General features: G+C 36.2%; 1 protein-coding gene across 2 annotated transcripts in view; it reads left to right on the top strand.

Moving 5' to 3' along the window:
• Positions 1 to 12,649, top strand: part of LOC139124124 (uncharacterized) — a 276,954-nt gene that overhangs the window by 177,072 nt on the left and 87,233 nt on the right. For both annotated transcript variants that reach the window (XM_070690267.1, XM_070690268.1), the window contains one exon: positions 4,267 to 4,353. The gene's annotated coding sequence lies outside the window, so the exon portion shown is untranslated. The remainder of the gene's footprint in view (positions 1 to 4,266; positions 4,354 to 12,649) is intronic.

Below are 12,649 nucleotides of genomic sequence, written 5' to 3'. Positions count from 1 at the left end.
ATACTCATTATTCTGTATATATTTCTGTCTTTCATAATGTCAGTCTGTCTTTTCATCACATACTCGGTAGCTATATATACCAAAGAGAGCTATATGGTAAATCAGCAGCGACTGTATGCAAGTATATATGGCTATATGTATCACCGTCCACATTAAAAACTAAAAAAAACAACAACAATCACCTACCATATAGTATTTGGTGTACAGGTGCTCTCATATACTCTCGACAGTCCCTTTTGCCTTTTCTGTTTCTTATCGGTGTAGGCTCTAGCACACACAACAGTGCTGGAATCGCTAGCATAGTACCAAAAGCACAAGCTGGGCTTTTCCAAACATCTGCTAGTGCGGAAGGCATGAGCAACTTTCCTCGGACCCTGTTGTTGACTAACAAAAGGAAAATGATGATAGGTGAAGTGGGTCATAGGTATGCCGGTCACGGCATGGCCAACTAGAAACAGTTTGCAATGCAAGTGCAATGCAACATGGTAATAGTGAATGAGCTCTACCACATCAAACCCTTGGGGGAACGCGGATATTCGCACTGCAAAGACTTTCAGAGACAAGTTCATGGTTATGCTGCCAGAAAAGATGTCTGAATTACTGTCAAATCTAGGAAGATGAGCGCGGGATTGGACCTGCGCTATCTTACATTGTGTTTGTCTGAAAGAAGCTAACAGATGGGAAATGTTCATCACACGTTTTACCGAATGACATGCATACATTAGTGGATATAGCATACACCGGGAGCATACATTTTATAGTGAGGGTGTCATTGGAACTGTGCATGTCCGACTTCTTTGTTTACAAACAATCTATTTCGTGTATGATATGTAGATGCAGCACATTGACAGAGCTTGAACATTTAAGTTTGACAATATTCATTATGACAAACATGTTTTAACTGTCATCAATCACCAACGTACCATAGAGAAAGTGTTTAAATCGGTCGTGGGGGTCCCTGTCAACCTTTGAGCAGAATTCTGACGACACCGTCCCTTAATAATATAGCCCCTAATCCCAGCCTCAGGACAAGTCAACAAACTGTATGATCTTATTTGTTCTTACGTGCTCTATGCTTTTTCCCCCTTTGCCTCAACCCTGTTCATGAAGTAGTCGTATCTCATGAATAAGTAACAACAACCCAAGTACTGCAACAGAAGACAGCCCTACTGTCAATCTATGCTTTCCCTTGCGATCCGCCCCCACACCCCATGGTGTCGTATGTACAAAGGACTACACCAGTAAGCGACAGAAAAGGCACAAGGAACTGTCGAAAGTCTAGTAAATCTAGGGTTGGAGATGTGAATTTGTTGAAATGAACACGTCCGTGTTAAAGACATCCAAACGAGGTAATAAAGAAAAACAAATCTTGCAAATTGCTAAAAACTCAGTAAAAATAGGCTAGATGTGGTTGAAATGTGGTATGCTGGTTCATTTAGATGACTTAAACAATTTTATATTTGTAGATTATGGATATTTTTTTCATTTTCCAATAAATCTTGTTCTCTGAAACCATTTGCAATTGCATGGAAACTTGGTATGCATGTTCTTCGGAGTAACTCTGTCAAGTTTGTGGGAATTGTAGTTAATTTTCAAATGTGTTTTTAGGGCAATTTTCCCTCCATTTTTGTCAAAAAAAATCTGCTCTAAAACAATTGTCTTATCGGTATGAAACATGGTATGCAACAGCAGGAAAAACGTGATAAGCGATTCTTAAGTCTTAGCTACCCAAGATACGTGTTTTAAATGTTCATAGCAATATCTCTGATTTTGTTTTGTTTTTGGATGTTCAATTTTGATAAAAAATATTTTATTGAGAAACAGTGTGCTGTATTGATTTTAAATTGTGTTTGCAAATCCCACTGGACAAAATGCTTGATATACGTTAAGTATATTTACGCATATTGACGTACATGGAACATAATATTGATTGCTTACGTATCGTATATCCATGTATATGGAACATTCCAATATGTTGATATGCGTAGCGTGCATCTATGCAGATTATAAGTATACGTAATGAAGATCATTGCACACCAAGTTTACACTGTAGTTTTGCATTTTATTAGTATACGTACGTGTATACTTAACGTATTTGACACATGTACACAATCAGTATATGTATTTATTGTTGTATATCAATCATTTTGCCCAGTGTCCCTACAAATGTTCTAATACTGGCACATATCATTAAGCCAGAAAGAGATCATGATTAAAAAAATTGTAATAATATTCTGGATTTTCCTTTGTCGTTTTTCGTAATCAAAATCTCTTTTCCAGAACCACTATAATGCCAGTTTGAAATTTGGCATGAATGTTCCTTTCAGTAATAGTACAATAACTTATTAAGAATATGTCAATATGAACAAAATTAGTAAATAGTGTGATAAGATTTGCTTACTTTTGGCAAAGGAAATAGACTAAACAAATTTTAAGTATATTATGAGGTGATCAAATAAGCACACATTATATGGAAAACTGTAATGTGAATCAAACTAAAGTAAAAAATATATGAGAAAAAAAGGTGAAACTGTTTTTACTTATAACAGAATCAGAACTAATTTTGGAATTCTGAAGTCCGAAAAATGATACCACTCTTACTTGAATCCATATTATGTCATGATTGTATGTTTGCAGGAGGTGTACAAATATGACCCTAGCTAATTTGTAATCCTAGAATTTATGCCACACCGTTTCAAAAGTATGTGATCAGCATAAAATTCAGTTGAATATTCTTGGGTTCACATTAATCTGTCAAAAATTCTGCTGAACTCTTCAGCTGATTTGTCACGGCTGAAAAATTTCTGGAGAATATTTCTTTGTTAACAGATTAATTAGCTGGATTTTTAGATTTTATCAGAAAAATTAACTGCGTATCTTAGTTTTAGACAAAAAATTAGCTGAAGTTTTAGAAACTGTCAGAAAATTCCAACCAGCTGAACATTTCAGCAGTTTTTTAAAAAATCTGCTACTTTTTTACTGAACAATTTGTTGGTCTGAATATTCAGCTAATTTTTTTTTTTGCTGAACAACCTGTTCATCCAAAAATTCAGCTGAATTTTTAAGTGAGTATGAATTTTAAAAAGGCATTTTGGGATATGAAATATCCAATTGGGAAAGTTATGGTAAAGTTATATTCAGTATTATAGTAACATTAATATCTGGTAAGAAATTTGAAATTTAAAGAATTTCCGAAATTTGGTCGGATTTTCCGAAATAAGGTCGGATTGTGCTTTATTTGTCTTCTATCAAATATACTGGTAATTTTAACAATGTTATGGAGTATCAAGATAGTCCGCATATTTTTTTCATTTCTTGCCTTCTGGCCTTTGTATCTCTTTATTATTCCCCTCGGACAACTTCCGGGAGACATATAGGTTTGGTCATGTCCGTTCGTGCGTGCTTGTATTCGTGCGAGCATCCGTCTGTCTGTTCACGCAGATATCTCAGCAATAACTGGAGCTATTTCATTCAAACTTGACACGAGGATTATTACGTACATCCTTCTATGCACATTGATTTGTTATGTGATCCGATCTAATATCGCTGCTTGACAACCTTTTTTCCTGTATTTAACGACTATGCGGTCGTTCATGTAAATTTCTCAGCAATGCTGGCAGCAATTACATTGAAAGTTGGTATATTGATTCCTCCTAATGTCATACATATGCACGTCGAGTTTTGCAATGATCCAATAAAAAAATTGTCGTGTTTACGGCTGTTTTGATACCAATATTAGATTTCTATCCACAGGGTCTCCATGATTCATCCACATGGCTTAAGGATAGCCATTTAAGAGAAAGAATAATGCTATGTTCATGCATATTGGCTCATAAATGCAGATATGTCAGATATACCTGAGCCAATTATTTTCAAACTTAAGAGTAGTACAAGGATTATACAATATGGCATACATATACAAGTCCGTTCATTTTGAGGTGGCATGCATAATTAGTGCAATTTTGCATCATTAGGGATTGAAGCGCTGTTTCTGGTGCGGCTGCACCAAATTTGATGAAACTTTGTACAGATGGTTGTCACACAGAGTTCTAACATCACACAACGACCTGGCAGTAACATCTTAATTGTTATGTTTACCTCATAATAATCATTTGCAGTTTTGATATGAGAAAAGGGGCGAAAATTTACATATTTTTCAGTATTTGATGCAGTGACAAAGTGATTCATCTATGTTACTTGAAATATTGTATGTAAATTAACATTTCTGAAGGCAAACATGACATTGTGCTCTTTTCTTCAATCTAGGGAGTCCACCTGTTTTTCCTGGTGCAGCATTAACCAGTCAAGCTCAGAAGGCTGCAGTGATAAAAGAGGAAGGACCCTCTATGCAAGGCAGGTTTTTACCCAACACTTGATATTTCCCTTGAGCCTTCATCACATTGAAGACTCAATAAAGGGAATAGTTCACCCAAGAGTATAATTGCATGGCATAAAAATGAAAAAAAAACGTTAAAACTACCAATTGATCATTAAAAGACAGTAAATGGAAGGGTAAATTAAGCCATATACGGTACGACTAGATAAGCTCATAATTTATGAAATGAGTATGTCGTCAGAGGGAAACCCCTCCAAAGGAACAGTTAAATACTAGTGAACCTTATATGGTTTATATGGTAAGTCTGCAGCATCTGTATACAAGTATGTATGTATGGATACATGTCCATCCACAACAAAAACGTAACAAAATCAACACCGACCATCATAGTATTTGGTGTACAGGTGCACCCATATACTGTCAACTGTCCCTTGTTCCTTTCCTGTTTCTTATTGGTGTAGGTCTCTTGAGCATCACTTCTTGGCCTGTGCGAAGAGGTCCATATATCTTACTTTCATGAACTTGACTTTGTTGTGTGTACCGGTGCTTTACTGTCTGTTCTGTGCTGTTTTGTGTCTATGTTTATTAGTCCCGTCTGTCCGTCCGTGCATCCGTCTCCAATGATATCTCGGTCATTTTTAAAGCGATTTTAGAACAACTTGGCCTTAGTATAGTACCCTATGACCACTCAATGCACGCCACTTTTTTCACAAAAAAATCAAATTTTACCATCAAATATTCACTTTTTTGGCTATTCAGAGCTACATCCTTTGAATCTGAATCCAAAATTACCCTTGACATCTGGTATTCAGACTCGTATTTTCTGAATCCGAATCCGAAGTCATGTCCATCCGTCATCTGTAACCAGCCATTTCTCAGTCATTTCTAAAGCGATTTATGCACGCCTGTTGTCTTTACAAAATACCCAATTTCGCTACCAAGGATTCACATTTTTGGGCTATTACGAGCTACAATCCCTGAATCAGAATCTAAAATTACCCTTGCAGTGTTCGCGCTACCGACGGCAAATGACTCATTGGCAACTCAGACTGTCAAAGCATTCGCCAGACTGGCGACTCGAAATTGTAACGTTGGTTCACTATGTTCTACCATATAGACAGTCTCGCTTCTGTGATTTATGACCATGGTCCTCTGATGTTCTTTTGCATTGCGGTAAATTTTTTAGCTTCTTTGGGAGTCTTTTGCCATAACTTTGTACTCAAGTGGGTTTTTATTTGAGTAAAATGTGTCAAAAATGCGTAAGTTTGCATAAAGTTACCGCGGAGTCCGTACGAATGAAGTGAGTCGAACTTGCTAGCATTTTCCATAGAAGTTGGGGTTGAATTTTACTTAGATGCGTATGCTCTGTTACCTAAAAACAATAAGCTGGGGGTCTTCAGCATCAACATCTCCGACACGTTGATCTGCCGTAGCGTACAATGTAACGGCCATGTGCAGGTTTCATTACGTGATGTACGTTCCTTAGCAGTATAAAGACTTCATGTTCACAGAAAAAACTCTTTTACAACAGACTAAGTGTATTCCAAGGCTAGACAAATAAGCAGACTGCAGTCGAACTTGCTGATAGTTTTTTCCATAGAAGTTGGGGGTTAAATATTCTTTAGATGCGCATGCTTTGTTACCTAAAAACAATAAGCTGGGGGTCTTCAGCATCAACGTCTGTCAGACGTTGATCTGCCGTAGCGTACACTGTAGCGGCCATGTGCAGGTTCCATGCCGTGATGTACGTCCCTTGGCAGTATAAAGACTTCATGTTCACAGAATAGACTCTTTTACTACAGACTAAGTGTATTCCAAGGCTAGACAAATAAGCAGACTGCAGTCAAAATTAAGGACGCTGTTGAAGAATATTCCAGGAAATGGGCTAAAAGGGAGGATGTAGAGTTGGATACACTGTCAGAATGGGTCAAATCTGTGAGGAAAATAGTGTGTGGCCGTATTGGTCGACTACGATCACATGTTTGCGGAAGACCTATTCTGTATTTAAAGATCCTGATGCTGTTAAGTGTTTGAATGATATCCATGACAAATATGTTGTCGTTCCTGCTGATAAAGCTGCCAATAACATTTTATTTGTCTGTAAGAAGTATTATTTTGAATGTCTTATAGACGAACTTGGTGTAACTAAGACCTCCACCAACTCCACTTACAGACAATCAATGTTCAGCAAATCTGAAATTTAGGCAAACCATAAGTCACTCTTGGATAATGTTAATATTACAACAAAGGATGACAATAATAAGTTGTCTAGCTTATACTGGATACCAAAGCTTCACAAACACCTTACTAAGCTAGGTTTATCGCCGGATCTTCAAAATGTTCAACAACAGAGTTATCGAAGATACTGACTTCTGTTCTTTGTACTGTTTAACGGGACTTCAAGCATACTGTGATGTTGTCTTCTCTCGGAGTGGTATAAATCAAATGTGGATATTGAAAAATTCGAAGGAACTCTTAGAAAATTTGAAATCAAGATCTTTTTCAAAAATAACATCTATGAAAACTTTCGATTTTTCCACATTTTACCACAATAGCACACAATATATTGAAAGAACGCTTGAAAGACATCATCAACCAAGTATTTTTCTACAAAAACGGTTCACGCCGTTACAAATATGTAGTATTAGGGTATAATTCTACATATTTTGTTAAAAAATGTTACTAACGCTAAATTGTTTTATACCGAGAAAGACATTATCAGTATGCTTGATTTTCTCATCGACAAAATATTTGTAGAATTTGGAGGACACATTTTCCAACAGTGTATAGGAATTCCTATGGGCACTAACTGTGCTCCCTTGCTTGCAGACTTATTTCTGTTCTCATACGAGGCAGAATTTATCCAGAACTTAATCAAACAGAAAAAAGGTCTCTGTAGCTCGAACTTTCAATCTAACATAAAGATACATAAACGATGTTATTTCAATGAATAACTCTGAATTCAGTAAATATCTCGCTATGATTTATCCTCCAGAATTGGAGATTAAAGAAACTACAGAAACGGCCTTTTCTGCTTCATATCTGGACATTTTACTTGAATTTGACTCTAATGATCACCTTTCTACCAGGCTATATAACAAGAGAGATGATTTCCACTTTAGTATCATCAATATTCCACACCTCATAAGTAATATTCCACTCTCACCAGCTTATTGGGTATTCATTTTCCAGGTTATTCGATAAGCTAAAGCATGCAGTTCATATGGTGATTATGTAGAGAGACAAGGCTATCTCTCTTACAAACTGTTAAATCAAGGTTACACCAGAGCAAGACTTGTCTCTACAATGTATTCAAATGCTTTTGGCAGGTATCGCAAGCTGGTAGATAAATACAATATCTCTCTTCGACAAATGATCACTGATGGCATCGGTGACATTGGGCCTTTGTTAGTGACTACTACCTATTCTGACCTACTGTCATTGGATTATCGATTGGTATGATTGCGATTATTTTATCCAATGGGGCCTCAAGAGTGCCACTCGGCAGACTCCAGATGGTCACTCAGGCCGTAAACAGTATACACCAGTGACATCAACCATAACAAATACACGTAACTGTATTGTGTTATGAGAGGATGTCCTGCCTGTCTAGAACTGGACCTTGTCCTTGCAGAATTTGCAAACAAGGATTGGCACAACGCTTTGTGATGTGTAGATACAATGTTGCTTAGAAAGTTATGGTCTGATCATAGAGAGGGAGAGTGATGAATCAAAGTTACTTTTGTTTGGTGGCGTTACCGTGAATGAACCTTTTCACTTTCAAGCACATGCACGTTTTCTATTCCATGTTCAGGCCGGCCATGCAGTGCATTGTAAGCCGAGTAGTCATTGTCACAAGTATTAAATTACAAACACGTCAATTTATTCACATTTTAGAATAATTTTAAGTCAAATTCCAAAATGTCACTTCTGTATGAAGGGAATTAGATAATGCATGATTAGACATACAGTGTCAAGTTCAAAATTAACATTTCAACTAACAGCTGCTGACAACTCTGCATAGTGTAGTGGTTAGAGTTAGGGTCTTTAGTTCGGGTATCCCGTGTTTGATTCCCTATTAGGCATGGGATTTTAAAAAAAGAATAAAAAGTTGACTTGCAGGGCATAGTAAAAGGTAAATAATGTGGCACCCAGCAAGAGACAGTACTAGAAAAGATGCATGCATTCTTTGCGATTGTTTATGAACCTTCTTTTTCCATCATTTGACATTATTAGCTCACTTACCAATGTGAGGTTATCGTATAAGCTGAAGTCCGTGGCGTCTGTATGTATGTATATATGTAAGTCCAGTATGTCCTTCAACATCAAAAACACGCAAACCGCTGCACATTTCAGCTTGGTATTTGGTGTGTGGATGCATCCTAGGCTAGAGACGGGATTTTGTTAAAATGAAGTTTGCATTGCCAAAATTATGCAAATGAGCTTACAAAATATGAAAATGGTCAAAAATTAATAACTCAAGAACCACTGTTTTGATTGCTTTTAAAATTAGTGGGCAAGTACCTTAGGTGGACCTTATACAGTCATATGTATATTGTGAAGATATTTTGAATTTTGTATTTTTGCTGAATTTTTTGGTTATTTTTCTAATTTTAAGTAAAAATTCTTCTTCTCTGAAACCGCTGGCCCAATTGCTCTCAAATTTAGGTTGGATATTTGCAAGGATGTTACACTTCTAGTTTGTTGAAATTACAACAGAATTACCAAAATTACCGTTTTGGGGCAATTTTTGTCCTTTTTGGTCAAAAAATCGTAAAAAATATTTTTCTCTAAAACTGTTGGACAGACAGCTTTTATATTTGGTGTACAGTTGCCCAGGGATGACAATAGTTGGATATGTGGAAATTGTCCAGAAATATGCAAATTTGTATTTTTAAGACAATTTTGTCATTTTTGGTCAAGAAAACTTGTTCTCAAAGACTACTTTTCTGAACTTTGTTATTTGGTATTAAAGTCACTTTTCTGACTTTGTTATTTGGTATTAAAGTCCTGAATGATGTCATCTTCTGCTCAAGTGTGGAAACCCACATTTGTATAATTTAGTAATTTTCTCAGTCTTTGACCTTAAATGATCTATACCAACCCAGGATGTGTTGTGAGACAGTGGTTAAGGCCGTGAACACAATTTTGTCATATTTGGTATCAATTCGTAGTGGAATTTGATCCAGAAAACTAAGCTGAGGTTATTTTTCATTTTGGACCAATGTTTACAACTTTTCAATGCAAGACACTCATGAACTGATAAGAAATTTCAATCCAGGATAATTCTAGGTGTCATAATCACCCCAAACAGTGCAAGGCATTTCACCATCAGTAACTAACTTAAGTGCTGTTTACATTTGAATGACAGCACTGATAGCATTTTAAAAATCCCTAAGGCTGTAAAGAAATCATCTATTTTACATTTCCCAACTCTCCCACTATTTTTTTTGTCAAGCCTTCCTTGGCTGATTTTTATTGACATTTGCTAATGTATGTAGGATCTGCTTGTCCCATTGCTGCAGAAGTTGATATGCATGTTTCCAAAGTTAACCTCCAGTACCTATGTTGCAGACCTTATTTGCTGTTGTCATTCTTATTTTTCTGGTTGTACGGTGTAGAAATCATCGTCATCATATCAATGTAGAATTTTGCTGCAGTGAACAGATAGTAATAACATTCATTGTTGACCTTTGGAACCATACTACTAGTACCGGTATTTACCAATTCCGATCAAAAGTGAGTAACACTGTATCATGTGCGGTAATATTTTGACAATGCAATACTACCGTTATAAATAGTATTAGGGGTTAATGTCTCAGTAGTAGATGGTTGCTGGCAATTAGCCGATGTCTGAATTACAGTCGATGCTAGTAAGATAAGCTCTGGATTTGACCTGCGCTATATTACATTTTGTTTGTCTGAAAGAAGCTAAGGGATGGGAAATGTTAAAGACTTACTGAATGACATGCGTACATAAGTGATTCTCTCCCCCACACCATCATATGTGCGAGAGACTACACCAGTGAGTGACAGAAAGATAAAAGGGACTGTAAAAAAGCTAGTGCACCCAGGTTGGAGATGTGAATTAGTTCAAATGAACAGGTCAGTGTCAAAGATATTCCAGTGTCAAAGATATTAAATGAGGTAATCAAGGAAAACATCTTGCAAATTGCTAAAACTCTAATAATCGGCGTGATTTGGTTTGAACATTGTATGCAAGTTTTTTTAGATGACTTCAATAAGGTGTGTACAATTATGGTGAAATTTTCATATTTTGTATTTATTTGATATTTTTTCGATTTTCCAAAAAATATTCTCTAAAAACCACTTGGCCGACCGCATGGTAACTTGGTATGCATGTTCCTAGCGGTAACATAAGTCAGGGTCATACGAGTTGTGGTAAAATTTTCATATGTGTTTTTTTTGGGAGGCATTTAACCCCATCTTTGGTCTAAAATCTTCTCTGAAACATTTTTGTCTAATTAGTATAAAACTTGGTATGCATGAGCATGAAAAAACTTGAAAAGTAATTCTTTAGTCTTAGTTACCAAAGACAGATTTTTAAATTTTCATAGCAATATCTTCGATTTTGTATTTTTGGGGGTGGTTTTTCTTTATTTCTAAATTTCTGATAAATCAAACATTTTTTCAGAAATAGTGTGCTGTATTGATTTGAAGTTGTGTTTGCAAATCCCTACAAATGTTCTCATACTGGCACATATCGTCCAGACAGAATGAGATCATGATAAAAATTTGTAATAATATTCTAGATTTTCCTTTGTCCTTTTTCGTAATCAAAATTTCTTCTTTTAAGAAAAACTACAATGCCAGTTTGAAATTTGGCATGAATGTTCCGTTCAGTAGTAGTACTATAGCTTATTGAGAATATGTCAAAATGAACAAAATTTATAGTGTGATAATATTTGCTTACTTTTGGCGATTGAAAAAGACTAAACAAGTTTCAAGTATATTATGTGATGATTAAATAAGTACATATGATAAAATAATCGCAACCATACCAATTCATAATCCAATGACATTAGGTCAGAATTCGTAAGACAATAGTTTTAAACATAGACACAAAACAGCACAGAACAGACAGTAAATAGACGGTACGCAAACAAAGTCATATTCATGAAAGAAAGATATATGAACCTCTTGCCAGAAGACCAAGAAGTGATGCCAGGTGTTTCGAAAATAGAAAGCGCTTCCTGCCCCACATGTGGCACCCGCCATATATCAATCTGTAAGTCAGATAGGTAGTGGTCACTAACTAAGGCCCGATGTCACCAAGGCCATCAGTAATCATTTGTCGAAGAGATATATTGTATTTATCTACCAGCTTGCGATACCTGCCAAAAAGCGTAAACCGTATTTGTGTCAAACTACAGTAAAAATATATGAGAAATAAAGGTGAAAGGTGATTTTACTTATAAGTCTCCTATCAAATATACAGATAATTTTATCAATGTTAAAGAGTATCAAGATTGTACATAGTTGGCATTTTTTTCATTTCTTGCCATCTGGCCTTTGTATCTCTTTATTTGAACATGGTTAATACGAATATCTTCCTGTGCATAGTTTACCATGCATTTCAGTCAAAGAAGCCTAGTTTAATTGGTTAGAGTTGGGAGGATATGGCCATGTTAATCACAATCAAAATGCTTAAGTTGATCTCAAATCCATCATCCTTGTGTAATTGTTTGTGTAAGTCGATCTCAAGGTGGCTGCTCCATGCAGTTGCACGGGAGGACAAAAACAATATCTACTTTTCCCCGTAGGCTTTCTGAATATGCATTTGTATGTTGAAATATCTCCATTTCTTTGTATGTGGGCAAAAAGTAAACACTGGTTCAGTGTTATGTATTTCAGTCAATATCTACTGTTCATTTAAAACCCGTAACGTTTTGGCTGTTTGCCTGAAAAATACAACATTTTTGTCAACACATAAACTGTATTGTGAGATGATTGTCTTTAAAATTATCACATAAGGGACGGAATATTGATTTGGAGGCCCTAGAGGAAATGGGAATTGCAACGTTTTTTCTCCCATCCTTGAAGCGTATTTTTAGTCCCTATGGACACCGTCCGGGGGGAATTATAGGTTTGGTCATGTCCGTACGTGCGTCGTGAATGCGTCCATGCGCGCATCCGTCTGTCCATTCACGAAGATATCTCAGGCATGCCCAGAACGATTTCATTCAAACTAGGTACAAGAACTACTTCATATGTCATACATATGCAAGTAGATTTGTTTTGTGATACGATCCATATGATGCCTTACGGCCATTTTATTACGATTTTTCATGT

The sequence above is a fragment of the Ptychodera flava genome (genome assembly GCF_041260155.1).
Source record: "Ptychodera flava strain L36383 chromosome 23 unlocalized genomic scaffold, AS_Pfla_20210202 Scaffold_23__1_contigs__length_28996876_pilon, whole genome shotgun sequence".
Taxonomy (NCBI): domain Eukaryota; kingdom Metazoa; phylum Hemichordata; class Enteropneusta; family Ptychoderidae; genus Ptychodera; species Ptychodera flava.
The sequence above is the reverse complement of the archived record's forward strand: the minus strand, read 5'-3'. Positions and strand labels throughout refer to the sequence as shown.